The 17301-nt window shown below is 35.8% G+C and overlaps 1 long non-coding RNA gene across 1 annotated transcript; it reads left to right on the top strand.

The window, feature by feature from the left end:
- The first annotated feature begins 12207 nt into the window (after positions 1-12207).
- On the top strand, positions 12208-14758 carry LOC127848119 (uncharacterized). Its single transcript, XR_008034368.1, has 3 exons — positions 12208-13125; positions 13605-13705; positions 14211-14758. It is a non-coding gene; the product is annotated as an uncharacterized LOC127848119 (long non-coding RNA).
- The last annotated feature ends 2543 nt before the right edge of the window (positions 14759-17301 follow it).

The following is a 17301-nucleotide window of genomic DNA, read 5'->3' as shown; positions in this document are numbered from 1 at the left end:
AATATGTTTATATCTTAATTACCTAAAACGTATATTTATCCTGGTTACTTATTTACTGAGGTATGAGTTAGTCGCAATGATTGTAGATACGTTGTACTATATTTAGTAAGTATTTGGAGGACGAGTGGCACGGGCACGCGCTTTATTATCACTTATGCAAGGAACGCGTTTTGTTTATATACGTATTTTTGATATTCCGATAGGCTTAAGGGAGGTAACTTATTCAAGTAAAACGCGATATTTTTTGCGATGCCTTTTTATAACTCTTGTTTAATTAATTACATACGAATATACAGCTAAATTTAAGATGATTTTTACCAGAAAAAAATTTCGGAGAAAGATATTGAGATTTTGATATTCCATAGAATGCGAGTCTCCATATATATTTTCTATTGCAGGGGAGGTAATTTAAAATTTTTAAAGTCTCCCGAATTGGTCTTTGTTGTATCTATTTACGTTTTATTTCAAGCTTATGGCGATTAAAAAATTAATTATTATTAGTATATGCTCACATGGATATTTGGTACGGATATATCGTGTTTCATATAACTGTTACTACATCCATTTCATTCATTCATTCAGGTCGGGCTACACAAATCTCGTGAAGAGGCCGTAGGACCTGTAAACAAACTCTCATACCACACACTCTTCACTCATCGTGGCGCTCTCTCGCATGTCTGAGGCGATATATAAGACCGATGTCATATATAATACTGTATTCGCTGGTATTTTCGGTTGATATGTTTGATTGCTTAGGACGCAATGAATATAGTGTATTTATATTTAATCGAAGTGAGCTCATTGTTGTTTCTGGCGGTATTCAATTTCTGGTAATAGTTTCGCGATGAAAGACGTCGGTTCTCGGTTAGGTGTGGAATGTTCTTATTTGTTAATGTGCCAAGTGCTTAAAGGCGGTTTATCGCACTTTATTAGTCGGCGTTTCAAGAGAATGGGTAATAAATGCAAATCAGTAGGTGCTAAGAAGACTTAAGTACGGCAAGAACCACAACTCACTCTGCTAGGAACGATTACCCACTGCCTGTCTGCAGCAGACGACAAATGATTCTGCTCTAGCAGTGAATGTATATACCAGCTTGTAAACGCCATTGGCCAGTCTAGTGTTTATCATTAAAATATGCACATATTGGCTGCTTTCATGGAAAACGAGGCTTAATGCACGTCAAATAAGATTAGCCTGTGCACAATGATAAGCATATGCAATGCGAACAAGCTAATCAAGGACGACAACAGCGAACAACTAAAGTGCCTTCAGCGCTTTGATTTATAATATACATTATGTCCTATGTTATATGGCGTATAGCTACTAATATATGTGTGTATAAAATATGTTAACCGTCTTTATTTTTTAAATAAATGAAATCATACTGAAACTCTACGAATTGAGGATTTACATGTTTTTATGAGCTGTCAAAGATTATTACAAACAACAATTATTATCTTTTTTAATGCAGACACTTTAAAAGACTGTGGGTGCGGACCCAGGATCCTGCGATAAATCAAACGGAAAGGTACTTAGGTACTTAAGCTACGTTGAAGAAACTCGGACTTGTTGACGCCCTGTCTTCAATAAATACTGTTTTGAGTGAGGTTAAACTTTACAAATGTATTTGTTAGCCAATTGACGTGATCGTGGTATTTTGAAATTATTTTTTAAAATAAACTGGGCTAAGCATTGGTTTCGGTAGAAAAAGTACCTGCAACAATTTCGCTAGATTTGAACACATTTTAACACTCCGCATTATGATATTTTGATTCAATTTTTCATATTGTATACCAAGTGAGTTTTCATTTGACCGCCTTGCGGATACAGATCCATTAGCATGTGCTTGTGTATTATAATAACAATTAATGAGTTAATTTACTACTTACAGTATCGTATTTTCATCAACATCATCGTTATCAACGTTATCATGATCATCATCATCAACATAATCATCATCTCAATCATTATCATCAATCAATAATATATCATCATCTAATGCATCATCATCTATCATCATCATCATCCTCATCAGCATCATCATCATCATCATCATCATCATCATCATCATCATCATCATCATCATCATCTCATCATCATCATCATCATCGTCATCATCATCGTCATCATCATCATCATCATCATCATCATCATCATCATCATCATCATCATCATCATCATCATCATCATCATCGTCGTCGTCGTCGTCGTCGTCGTCGTCGTCGCCCTCGTCCTCGTCCTCGTCCTGCTCCTCCGTCTCCACCGCATCATCAGCAGCAGCATCGTCATCAGCAACAGCAGCAGCATTATCGTCACTATCACCAACAACATCGTTATGGTCGTCATCGTCGTGATCATCATCATCAGTGTCATCATCATCATCATCATCGTCATTGTTATCGTCGTTGTTCTCCTCCTCGTCGTCGTCATCGTCATCATCGTCGTCATCGTCATTCTCATCATGAACAATTTCAACAACCGTAAAACCTATCGCTCAGCTCATTTTGCAGTGAATTCGGATGTTATATCAAATCTTTTGATTAATAGAGTTTGCTGCTTAATGTATTAATAACTAAATAATAATGTTGATAATATTGAAAATAAATGGTTTCAATTTTATTTATCCGTTTAAGATGCAGTATTTGACCAAGTCAATTTGTCGCTAAAAGTAGTCATTACACATTCAATCCAAAAAGCGTTACGACTTGCTATTGAAACTATAATCGCATTCCGATAAAAATGGTGTCTGTATTAGGACCTGTTTAATTTCTACGCTTAATTGCAATTCATAAAAATATTTTTAAGGGTACCGGTATATCTAGACACACTCTGTTATCCAAACAATCCTTGTGATCATAAACAAATAAACAATGAAATATAAATAAAATTAGATGATAAAAAATGGTATCTTCCTTTTTGCTGTTGCTAGTTATCAACAGAGTAGCAAAACTTTTAAATATAAATTATATCCAATTCATAGCACGCTTAAAGATTTGAAGTTTATCTAAATCTATAAGCACAAACATATTTATGTTTGTTAATACAAAGCTGTAGCAGTTTTCTGATTGCGCTTGAAAAGATGTGATTGTTGTTGTTGCATTAATAGTATCATTAGTTTGTATTTCCAGATTAGGTATTCCACCATACATTTTGTTTTTAATCAGATGTCTTATAATTGGCATTGCAATATTTCAATAACGAGTAATCAACACAATTGACTTTATGTATTTTTAATTGTTTATCCATATTATCATTAACACTTGAGGGAAAAATAAGCTGTGTCATTTTTTATTTTTTATTTTACTTATGGTTCAGACAACTCTGCTTTTACTATATGCCGTAATAATTATAAGTTTCCGTTCACTTAAAGATATTGTTTTTCGTGTTGGAAAATTTAAATACGAAAAATATTTAGAGACAAGTGTGTTATGTTTGTTTGTCAATTATTTAATTGAAGTAGAAATAATACATCAGTGTACATAATTTTATTGTGTTGTTCCCTTCGTTCTTTACTTTAAAAATACAACTTAACAGCTTTGCAATCAACTGAAATAATATATAAAAAGTAAAAACAATAAACGTTTGGCTTTCTTAATACGATATCATTTCAAACGCTGTTGGAAGGAACCATTGCTTATTAGAGGTTTACAAGGTAATTTACCCAAGTACGCAAATGTAATGGTCGATTGCCCTTAGGCATGATTCTGTTTTATTACTTTAATCCGGTTGTAAAAATGCATGACCGAAGGGTCATCAGATAAGCAAAAACAGGGTCAAAATCTGATAAAATAGCGCTGTTTAACTGACTGTACGAAAATCCGTATGTCCGAAAATTTAGAATCATGAAAACATAAATATTTTGGCTTAAAAAGGAAATGTAAGAAAATTTAGAATGTAAGAGAAAATACGGTGGTTTTATGGTGTTTAAATCGATTAGAAATAGCAAAACCTAAAGACATTATCTCAAGTGTGATTTTCAAAAGATTTTATATGAATGTACACACACGGTAAAACTAGTCTATTAAAATGAAATACCTTCATTGGTTCTCATGTTTTTAATATTTATTAAACATAGGTATTTGTGAACACTTGTTGTTATATAATATTGAAATGTACACGCATACTGAACATAAAATCATTAGCATAACGGCTAAGTTGGTTTTTACTAAGATTGCAATAGTGTTTATTTTATTATTATGAATCTTATGAGGATAATTTTGAAAGTATGACACAGAGTATCTGAAGAAGATATATACATAATCACATATGTTGTTGTTGTTGTGGTTATTGTTTCAATATTTTTATGAGTATCATACATTCAATGACGAATAGCTATTAATTTGTCATACAAACACCATAATTATTATTGGATTGCGGAGATTAAACAAATCGATTCCCTAGTAACTGATATAACTGATACATTTTTTGAGCGACAATTTGAAACTAAATCTAGTAATATTTAAATTTGATTATTTTAATTGCAGACTTTTTTTATTAACCCCAATTAATGTGTACGCAACGTTTCTTTTATTTAAATCGCTGAGTACGAAGCATCAAGCTATTTTTTAATTAATTGACAGTGATCTTTAATGTATGTCATAATATAAATTGAAATCAATCTTAATTAAAGCTTGAGCGGTTGGTTTGTAATAAGTTTTGTAAATGTTGCTGTAGGATATGTATGCACAATAAATACTAACGCTCTGGCATATTGTGATGGTGATATGATTATATATTGCACAATGAATATGTGATGATGTTCTTGTGATAATATTGAGGCTATAATTAGTTTTTGAATTAAGCTAGCTAATTTCAAATAAGATACAAACACATCCCAATCCTAAAATTATCAGTAAGTTATAGTATTGTTTGCCTCTAGGCGCATAATTAATTGAAGGCCTAGTTTATCTGTTAATCCTCGCCCCATGTGGTGTCCCAGTGGGTACACTGATATTAATACACGATGTATTGGTCCACAATTAAATCTCTTATAAAAACATGTCTCTCAGGTGACTGAAAAATGGCTGTGTAGATACAACAAATACTACTACAACGGAGACTAAGATAACACATGTTACAATTAATTTGTCTTCCTTGCGTTCTTCTTATACGACAAACACTTCTAAAACAAAAAAGCAAAAAGCCGCTACTGCTACTGCTTCGGCTACTCTTACTGCTACTGCTACTGCTACTGCTGCCGCTGCCGCTGCCACTGCCACTGCCGCTGCCACTGCCGCTGCCACTGCCGCTGCCGCTGCCACTGCCACTGCCGCTGCCACTGCCGCAGCCAGTGCTGCTGCTGCTGCTGCTGCTACTGATAGTGCTACTGCTACTGCCACTGCTACTGCCACTGCCACTGCCGCTGCCACTGCCGCTGCTGCTGTTGCTACTGATAGTGCTACTGATAGTGCTACTGCTACTGCTGCTGCTACTGCTTCTGCTGCTGTTGCTACTGCTACAGTTACTGCTACTGATACGGCTACTGATACTGCTACTTCTACTGCTACTGCTAGTGCTAGTGCTACTGCTACTGCTACTGCTACTGATTCTGCTACTGCTACTGCTACTGCTGCTGCTGCTGCTGCTGCTGCTGCTGCTGCTACTGCTACTATTGATAATAATTCTCCTTCTACTTCTCTTTCTAATATTGCTAGCGATGCTTCATAATTTATTTTTAAATGTATCATTTTGTTAAAACAGGAAAGAACTGTTATATATATTTTCTTAAAGGGATCTTTTCACGCTTTGGTAAATTGACAAAATTGAAAAAAGTTGTTTCAGATTCGTAAGTTTTCGTTTTAGTTATGATATTTGTGAGGAAACAGTAATACTGAACATTAACCATGCTCTAATATAGCCATTATATGCATCTTTTGACGATTTTAAAACCTAAAAATTATAAAGCGTTGCAACGCGAAACGATTGAATAATTTGGAGAGTTCTGTTTTTGTCGTTAAATTTTGTGAAACTACGAAGATTGCTTATATAAGGTATAAAATACGTCGAGAATGTGTACTCGGCGGAATAGCTCAGTAGGCTTAAGCGTTTATACTACAGGACTCTGCCAGGACTCCAGGGGTCACTGGTTCGAACCCTGCTCCGGGCAATGTTCATTTCCTTTTTTTTTCTTTTTTTTCTTGATTTTTTACTGGAGCTTTTATGATCCAATGTTTACATTTATCAATATAAAGCATTTAATGAATAAGTTAAAAAAAATGCCAAAATCTGTGAAAAGGCCCCTTTAAAGGTGTAAAGAATCTAAACTTTTCTGCGATTAAAGTTTTATTTAACTGGATTAGTATAGGCCACATAACAGACGCTATTGTACTGATTTGTACTAAACAACATTTTGTCATAATCAACAGTTTTAACATGCCGCAGTTTCCTTGGAAGTTAACCTTTGATTGGAGTTATGTATAAAACATTAACAAGGTATTTGTTGACAGTTTGTCCTGTCACAATTATATATTAGTTGAGCCAAACGTGTGATAAAGATCCCTTTTGGGGTGGCGATAAATACTATTTATATTGTTCAACAGTGGGAGACTGAGAAAACATATGTTACAATTAATTTGTCTACTTTGCCTGCTTCTTCTTTATATATTTTTCTTGCTAATCGTTTAAGTTTAGTTTTAGTTAAGTAGGTATATCAATTTACATTTTTTGATAGATATTTATTTGGATAGTAATAGTATGTTTTATTTGACTTGACATCATTGAACCGGTTTATTCATTGATAAGATCGGGATCTCCACAGGTGTTTAATCTCGATTGTTAGGTGGGGAGAAGGGTCCGAATGATAATGTTGTCGTCGGCTTACGAATCACATTTCACAAGTTTTAGACAAATATGCATACGTTATAAACCTAACTTTAAGTATTACATAGATAATAACTTATCTTTATTTTGATGAACTACGTTTAAGGTATAAAACTATAATTATCTATGTGTTGTGTGCCGCATACATACCATCTTGCTTTTTTAAATTTGATCACAACGGTCCGAAGTCATAAACATTCATTATGCATGGTTGCTAAAGCACAGTGTATACTAACTAACCTATGTTTATTGTTGTTTGCTAGGGTTATTATTATTATGTTTTATTTTTTTTTATTGGGGGGGGGGGGGGGAGGGCTTTTATAGAAGATTTCAACTAGTCCTTCAATTAACGAAAAAAAATATTGGTATAGGAAATATAAAAGAGTAATAGACAGCTTCATTCATGCTGTTCTATTATGGTGTTTTAACGCATATAATTATGTATGGTTGATGAAGCACATTGTATGCTACCGATGTTTATTGTTGTTTGATGATGATGTTAAGTTGGTGTTGCTGTTGTTGTTAATGATGATGATGAGGAGGAGGAAGAAGAAGAAGAAGAAGAAGAAGAAGAAGAAGAAGAAGATGATGATGATGATGATGGTGGTGGTGGTAGTAGTGACGACGACGACGATGATGATGATTTTGATTATGATAATGAGATTTGAATTAAATTAATGCGCAAAGATTTTTCTTTTTAGCGGCCAAGTGCAGATATCTGCGCTCGGCCGCTGTAAGGGTTATGTAATATTTGCAATCTACATAGGAGTCAATAGCAGATACCAAGCACCATATGCTTATGAGAAACAAAAGCAAAATATTGGCAATCGCTGAAATCTCGAATATGACTTAATCATTTTATTAAATGAAAACCGGTAACTATTTTAAACGGTTATTATATTGCAACAACTTAGCGGTGTTTATCCAAAAGACCATTGTTATAATTACAGGGACGTCAATAGGCCAATCTATTCAGGAAATATGATTTGAGTCGTCAAGGATAGATTTTGAGATCAATGTACGTCCGATGAGATTTAAAGGGAGTTGGAGGCGTAGGGACAGATTCGTTCGAGTACGCGATCATTTGAGAACAAATAATGTTGAAGCTTTATCGGAATTCCGGAAATTTGCGATCGGTACCTGATTTTTCCTGGTTCTTTTTTATTGATTCTGATAAGTTAGCGGCCGGCACGGACATGAATATTAACTGACGAAAACCTCTTCGCTACTTTCCGAAAATCTTCGACATGTTGCAAATATCCGTAATATTCCGCATTGTACTCACCAGAAATTGCAACTAGAAAGACTACAATAAATCAATTAGCTACGGCTCGGGTGGGGATTTACCTTTTATCCCTGTAAGGGACCTAATGCCCCAGACTACCGGCTATTTTTTCCGGAATTCGAACTTGATACACTTGATATCCCTGAATTAAATATTTATATCCGCAATTTTGATCTCTAGAGTGCTGACTGTTAGTATTGTATTTGACTGGAATGACTGTCGATTATGTGTTTTTAAGATTAAAACAAGCTTACGAAGAACTTTGTGTTTGCTTTTTTGTACGCTTTCTTTTTAAAAATGTATTGTCCGCCACGGACGCAACAATTGACCAAATGTACCAGATTGTGGTCTCTTTAAAGTGCTATGTTTTTACTGCCGTGATATCTTTAACGAACTACACATTATTGATCGTGGACGTTTTATACTCTTATTGAATTGTTTCCCCAAAATATGCTCTTCTATTAGTAGATGTTTAGGTGACGATGTTCTAATTATAGATCTTACACGGCCAAGAAACACTAGATAGGTCTTTGCAAAGAGAGCTGTTGGATATCGTGAATGCGTTCAATGTGGCCTGTTTATTTCAGAAAGCTATGTGCAATGTTTTATGGGGATTTCTATCAAATTGCCAATTGCAAAATTTGATTTAATTCATTCGGACCTACAAGCGGGAAACTTCTTCATTAAAATTCAATGGGCTTTTAAGAAGTTCGTTGAAAGGCCAAATTTGACGTTAAACAGCAACGCCGAAAAAATTGCTACTCAGTCTTATTTATCACTTTTTTGTAAGATTTACCAGTAGACGTTCTTCAGTGAAATTAAGCAAACACACAGTGCCGACAAATATGGAAGGGTATTTAGGTAAAAATTACATCCTTCTTTGTGACTGTGTCATGATTCTTGATGGTACTTTCAATCAGTATGTAGACACCTTTTCATGCTTGATGACACTTACATCTTGCCTGATGTCCAATGTCTATTTACATTCTGCTTAATGGTATCATGCATGTGTACAGATGCAACATTCTTGTTCGTTAATTGCATGCTGCATATGTGTATGTTGGTTTGTGCAGAGAGACTTGTGCAATAGGCGCAGTGCATAATGGAATCAAATATTAATGCGTTTAATAAATTAACGCGATGGTAAGATGTGAGTTTCACCCAAGCACAAAGCAACATACTATCATGCATGATACAATGATGTCAATTGACAGTCATTCCGAGATGCTACGGAGGACTACGGAAATTTACGGCGTATAACGGAAATTTTATGTTATAGGAGAAGTTGCGCACCTTTGTAAGATATTTGCTACTGAACCGAAATTAACCGCGTGTTTGTAGACTTAACTTTTTTTTGGTTAATGACTAACCATAATTTTTGTACAGTAATTTACCTTCAATAACCAAAGAAAGTCTATGGATGTATTTCAATATATGCTACTAATGCATGTATGCAGAGCTCCAGATAAGACGCTTAAAGTCGTAAAAAATTGAATTAAATTTAGTAAAAAAGTAGACTTAAATTCTGTGCGTACGGTTACACATTGGAAAAATAAAATAAGAATTCAAAATGTGTGATCATGCGTAAAACTCAATATCAATGCATATAATGTAAACATTTTATCAATGAGTTCCCACTCGTCTAGGCCCTCATTACAATTATGAAATCAACAGCACTTTAACGTTATTGTGAATAACAGACCATCTTTACAACAGTCGAAAAGCCGAACGTTTTCCATTATCTGGTCCTTTTATCGCAAAAAGTCTGCTGTAACCCGGCAATTGTCATGAGCTCTTCTTAGACTATAAACCTAAATGCGGATGTGCCAAAAATAATATTTACCTGAAAAAAAAGAATTAATAATAGACTTTAAGGCTGGATTATTATAGAGTGTAAACCAAGATTTTGCTGAAAAGGTTATCTGGAACTTTGCATGTATGTTAAGAGGAAATCGATTACATAATTTCAAATTTACTAGAGTACTTTTATATTGCACCACATAAAATGCTTTAAAACTATAATATTGAAGTGCACATATAAACTTTATTATAGATGGGTAAATATTTCGTGTCAATCTCTTTCACATATGAAAGAGCTGTTGGTCATGCTGCTTTAAGTACATATAGATGCATGACACAATTTAGATTAAGCAAAATAAAACACTAGGTATTTGCCAAGAGTCAAATATATACGAGCAGTAAGAGCGTAATCGTGCACAGCGAGACTTACTCATGTAGAATTGAAACTCTTATTGCTTTCTTTCGAAATAATTTCATGTGTCCGATCTAATATGCAATATGCCCGGTGTTTTTTTTTGCGGATTAATGTTCCGTTTTAGATCCATAATTAACGAATGCCTCAATATTTTCAAAAATTAACACCGGAATAATGTTCACCGACATTTTTTCATACAGATTGGATATAAATATTATAGAGCTTAACAAAAAATACATTAAGCCCTGTTCTCCCGGCACAAGTGCTGGACACACAGGTGGTTAGCGTGTGGCTATGATAATAATTAGTGAAAACATCTTTTTGATTGATAAATAATCATATTAAAACGAAAAATCAAATTTTCTATAAAAAAAATCACTACCGTTTTATATATAACAAGGTATCCAACTCGAAATCATCCGAAAACGGGGTGCATCGTTTTGAGCAGCCATTACTAAATTAATTTTGCAGCGATTTACATGACCCGGTCTTATTCAACGCAGAAATGAAATTTCCTTTTAGGAAATGTATATATATTGTTATATTTCTACACATGCTGGGTCAAATTTTAAGAAATAAAGCTATACATAATTCGCTTGACCCAGTTGTGATCGATCAGACCGTATTTATGAATGAAATCTCCAGTTGTAAAGACACAACTCCGCATTGGAGCAATGAAATCACTCTTGTGTTTAAAATGTCAGTTGGTTGAAATGTATGTAAACAAAGGTTTGAAAATGCGCTGGACAGTTAGTTTTGATGCATAATTCTACGGCAAGCACGGTAAGAATGTTTTTTTCATACGTTTTATTGAATTATGGTATCGAGGTTCGTGAACTTTGCAGGGAAAATGCCCATTTCCCCGTGAAGATTTCAGTCATGAATACTGTCTGATCGATCACAGCTGGGTCACGCGAGTTGTGTATCGTGTTATTTCTTAAAAGTTGACCCAGTATTTGTAAAAAATATTGCAAGACATATACATTTCCAGAAAGGAAATTTATTTCTGCGTTGAATAAGACCAAGATCGTGAAAATCGCTGCAAAATTTATGAAGTAATGGCTGTTTAAAACGATGCATCCCGTTTTCGGATGATTTCGAGTTGGATACCTTGTTGAATATATATTTAACTTATTTTTTTTAAGAAAAGTTGATTTTTCGTTATAATATGATTACTTATCATTCCAAAATATGTTTTCACTAACTAGTATTATAGCCACACGCTAACCACCTGTAGCTGGACACTTTTAAAAAACACTATACAAATTCAAGTACTTATGCACTTAATTGATTGTAAACAATGACGGTTGAAATCCGTGCGTGGGAATTTTTCTGGTAACCAAGAGCGACGTCAACGTTCATGACAAACCTGTTTATATGACATTTATTTATTGATTTTTTCCAACTTGATTGAAAATTATGTTTTATGATATTTTAATACATGTAGATGAAGTAGTTGTTTTCTCAACGAGGAGTACAATAGTTGTACAGTACTAGACACGAGTACTTGTAACTTTCAGGTTTCTCTGTATACCACAGACATTATATAGTCAAAAAATGATAAATATGTGTTTATAGAAATTGTAATTATAGCATGGTAAACAGACTAGAGAAATCTGAAAGTTTCACGCACAGGTCTGTGGCAATGGGGGTTTGGGCTACTTTATAAATATGAGGTCGATATGCAATGCACATCGGTAGATTACGTCTACTGTAATTATTTGGACTAGGGAAGGGCCACAATTCCAACACATCAGCCCCGTTATGTTCTGAATAAAATACATGTATAATTTCTTGAGTGCCAATTGCATCTTACAAATATCAAAAACATTCACGGCAGTCAATTCATTGTGTAAACTTACTGGTCTTCATGGCAATAATGAACGTATTTAGTTTAATGGAGATTATAGGTTACATTACACTAAATCATTGTGTATCCCTCCGTGGTCCATTCGAAAGTAGTGCCTATTTCTAAAGAGTTCCTTTTCTCTTCTTGAATATAAGCCATTTAACAATGTGAGACATGTCTTTTGTGGTTATTTGTAATATCCTGTATGTGTCTGGAGTACTTTGATGCCTTGGATTGGAAGCTAACTTAAAAGATGAACTTTTGAGGGTGTGTTTTCTATTGTGTGGGGCTTTTGTCGAAATTAGGATTCCGAAACGCGTTTTTCTACGGTGGGTTCATTCGACAGCGATTTACTTTCTTAGAAGTTGCGAGACGGTATGTTTTTGATTGCAATTATTGGAAGATGACAGATCCATCTTTAAAATGATACCAGGTTAGGAAAAATTGATACGTCGGAAAGGCAAGAAAAATGCTGTGAAAGTTGTCAGTTTTATAATGGGACCCTATGGGAATCGGAATTAGTGTAATATAACCTTTAAAAAGCACATTTACTGCAATGTCAAGGTCACATGGATTCGTCTGCAAGCGAGACAAGTAGAAAATGAATTTTAATGAATGTTTTGATGATTTGGGTGCTAAAATAGATGAGAGATGTCAATATTTTGGTCCAAATGGATGTTTTAGGTGGTTTTGGACTGTTCCGGATGGGTGGGGGACCTGGTATGGACAAGTAAGGGTAACATTTCCAACAAATCTTAAATGTAAATATTATTATGTCCATAGATTGAAGTTTCAGGTGGAGAGCAAGATGAAAAATATGCCAAATTACATGCATGCAACCCATTTATGCCATTTTTCTCTTTGTTTGTAGGCCTGACCGTTTGTCCTTGAGCCGTAGATGGTCAACAATCCGCTAGCTGTCTTGCTCTGACTGGTGCACTGGACATGATTTCAATGTGAGTCATCATACTGATTGTTTAATTAACACATGAATTTCAGTTTGTTCGTTAAAGTACTTACTTAGCTGTGTATTTACAGTGGACGTAGTAGTGCGCAGCAGGTGGTAGACTAGGTATTTCCATAAGTACACTATGTTTACAGAATTGCGGCCAGTGGAGCAACATAGCTGATGAGTTAATAGCACTAGTTTTTCAGACAAATAACTTTATTTTCAACATATAAAGCATATTTAGCTGTAGGTTGGGCCATTTAGCTGTAAGATCTGGCTTTTGTTCTGTTAAGCCCTTAGAGTAATGAATTTCAGAGTGAAGACCATAGCGACTTTTCCTAGTCAAGTATCGGGCAGCTGTATGTCTTTTCAGAAATGCACATGCCTTCTTAAGCATGTCATTGTGTTTGCTTTTAATAAGATAGGCAATAAACTCATAACCTTTAGGCAAATGAGCATCTGTAAATTCAGATTTCACTATTTCAGAGTCAGCCAGACCATGATTGAGCTTAAGGATTGTGCTGCGGATGCAGCCTGTGCAGTTCCGGGAGAAAGTCACTGTCTTGGGCAATGCGGTCTGGTATCAGGTAAGCACTATTGAAAGCCTCACGCTTTTGGGGGGTCTGAAGCCTTGTGCTGTCAATGCGATCTGGTTCAAGTACAATCAGAATGCATTCTCAAAGCAGTACTTCATCAGATATGGTTATCTCAAGCTTACAGTTCGCGGGCAGATATGACTTCGATTTGTTCTTGCTAGCAGAACCCCTACAGGCCAAACTATGCGTTAAGCACTATTTTCCACAGCAACCCTTGCAGACAGAAAAACAATACTTAAAATTACTTCTGGCATTTAATTTCTAATTTCCTTTTCCTCTTTTGTATGTTTGTTTGCCCTTTTTAACTCTGACATGCCATCTTGCTCACATTGATGGAGCATACCTGTTTTTGTTTAGAGCCAAGTCCCCAGCCGCTCGAGTTTGCCGTGTCGATAATGAGAAAGCCATGGCATGATGTCTCCTCTATGTGTTTCCTTATCTCAGTGTTGAACATAATTACCAGTTTCAGGGGCCTAAACATTTTATTTTATTAAAGGTCTGGATGATCCTTGCCTGTCTGCGGGTTTGTGTACACCTCAATCCGACTCTGTGTCCTGAACAGAGGCCGCAGTGGTGCAGCGCTTGTGGACGATCCATCAACATCCTGAAAGGTCAACACTACACCAAGCTGGGAAAATTGATCCTGATAGTCATCCCCAGGTAGTGGAATGAATGTACACTGAACTACAGAGGAATCACACCCAAATGACTTTCCTGCCACGACATTAGTGTGGCCACTCGCGTAGGAATTCCTTAACCAACGTGCTCTTTTGCATGGTGACTGTGGGCATTTTTGCAAAACTTACGCTTTCAACACTGGATTTTAAAGGGAATACTTAATAAAATGTCGCTAACAGGACTTATTTATATGAGAGAGACTATCTGGATGCGCATTAAGTGTCACTTTGTGTCGTAAGCTGTTGAAGGAGCGATTTGCGCCTTTTTAAGTGTTAATTTTGGGTAGCCGGCTTGTATCGGCTTGAAAGCTGCAAATTATGCCTCTCATCATAATAGCATTAATTTTTGTAAATGCAATGTGTATGTTTAGATTGTAGGTGAAGCTTTTAATAATAATTTTCTTAAAAAACATGATTTTATATGCTGTCAGTGAGTTTTTTATTGAAAAAAGTGCTTACAATTTTAAAAAAGTCTCCTATTTCATCAAGAAAAGTACACTTTTTCACAATCAATACATTTATTTGGGCCTTTTGCTGATATATTGGTGAATTTCGCATGCAATGATACCAGTTTTTGCCATAAAAGTTACGCATAACAATAATTGGAGACACAAAATCAGCTGTCGTCACTTAGACTAAAAATCATGCATTCCGACTTGACTGCGGCCAATTTAGTCACCGCTTTAAATGGCCATTTTAAGGCCTTTACCCCCATCCGAATGCACTGAAATTGCATATTCATTGTGGAAATAGTTGAAATCTCATGTGGAGAAAGTTTGAAAAAGATAGGACAATGTTGAGTTCCCTTAAAGGTTACATTACACTAAATCATTGTGTATCCCTCCGTGGTCCATTCGAAAGTAGTGCCTATTTCTAAAGAGTTCCTTTTCTCTTCTTGAATATAAGCCATTTAACAATGTGAGACATGTCTTTTGTGGTTATTTGTAATATCCTGTATGTGTCTGGAGTACTTTGATGCCTTGGATTGGAAGCTAACTTAAAAGATGAACTTTTGAGGGTGTGTTTTCTATTGTGTGGGGCTTTTGTCGAAATTAGGATTCCGAAACGCGTTTTTCTACGGTGGGTTCATTCGACAGCGATTTACTTTCTTAGAAGTTGCGAGACGGTATGTTTTTGATTGCAATTATTGGAAGATGACAGATCCATCTTTAAAATGATACCAGGTTGGGAAAAATTGATACGTCGGAAAGGCAAGAAAAATGCTGTGAAAGTTGTCAGTTTTATAATGGGACCCTATGGGAATCGGAATTAGTGTAATATAACCTATATAACGAAGGGAACTAATTCAGCTTATTCAGTTTACTAGTCAAAATGATTCGGATGTTTTCGCTTTTTTTTCCGAAAAGTAATTTATTCAACATACGGAAAATAAACGCGCGCCACCTGATGTCATAATTTAGTAACTTGCATTCTGCTTACTGCCTGTTGCTAACTGCCGTTGTTAATGACGCTTAGTGGCAAAACCGATTATGACTGGTTTCAGGAATAATGAACACACAAACATTGGATAGTCACCAAGCATGTTGAAACAATCATCAAGTATAACCGATAGAGAACAAGCATGTTGGAACTGTCATGAAGCATGTTAGAATAAACATCACGCATAATGTAAATATTATTCATGAATGATGTAATGTTGCAGAAATCATCAAGTATAAACGAATAGACAACAAGCATGTTGGAATTGTCATAAAGCAAATTAGAATAAGCATCAGTCATAATGTAAATATTCACCACGAATGATGTAACTTTTACCTAAATATCCTTCCATAGACATGTGTTGTTACTAAAATAGACATAGAGATTTGAGCATTGGGAGTGACCTAATCATACTGTGCTTTAGCAGTATTACGGAATACCGTTAGTGCCATCGTGGTTACACATTAAAATCCAGAGGGCGAGAACGCGAGAACGCGATAGTACGATGGCGACAATGTGACAATACGATGATGACAGGGTGACAATACGATGGCGACAATGCGATAGTACGATGGCGACAATGCGAGAACGCGATAATACGATGACGACAATCAGACAGTGCGATGACGACAGTGCGACAATACGATGGCGACAGTGAGATAGTACGATGGCGACAATACTACAGTTCGATAGTGCGATAATACGATGACGACAGTGCGAAAATACGATGACGACAGTGCGACAATACGATGGCGATAGCCGACAGTATTGTAGTACGATGGTGCCAATGCGATAACGCGATAGTATGATGGCGGCAATTCGAAAATGCGATGGCGACAGTGCGACAATACGATGGCGACAATGCGATAGAACGATGGCGACATTGCAATGATACCACGGCGACAGTACGATATGACTATCGCATTGTCGCCCCCGTACTATCGCACTGCCGCCATTGTATTGTCGCACTGTCGCATTGTCGTCATCGTACTAGCGCGTTTTCGCAATCGTACGAACGCATTGTCGCCATCGTATTGTCGCACTGTCGTCATCGTACTTTCGCGTTCTCGCATTCTCGCCCTCTGGATTTTAATGAGTAACCACGGTGGCCCTAACGGTATTTTGTACAGTAAAGTGCGTAAAATCTGGTTTGGAATAACAATTTATATGCCGAAAACAGATGTTGAAAACCCGACTTTGTTTTATAAGTAGTAGTCTAAATATACAATGAGTTTTCCGAGCATTAAATAAACATATTAAAATAAAATTCATGTTCGTATCAGTTGAAGTTCTTGTTAATAGTAGAAGCAAAGAACACAATAAAACGCTGATTGGGCTTACTAATTTGAGGCAAGAAAAACACATCGCGCTTTTATATATAATATATAACGCGCATCCGCAAAGTTCGAGCGCCCGTCTCGGTGCCGTCGTTTCCGGTGAAAGTTTCGCACAGGAGCTACCGAGTTTGGA

Source organism: Dreissena polymorpha, chromosome 10, assembly GCF_020536995.1.
Source record: "Dreissena polymorpha isolate Duluth1 chromosome 10, UMN_Dpol_1.0, whole genome shotgun sequence".
In the NCBI taxonomy this organism is placed as follows: domain Eukaryota; kingdom Metazoa; phylum Mollusca; class Bivalvia; order Myida; family Dreissenidae; genus Dreissena; species Dreissena polymorpha.
Note: the sequence above shows the minus strand (reverse complement) of the source record. Positions and strands in the feature narration are given on the sequence as shown.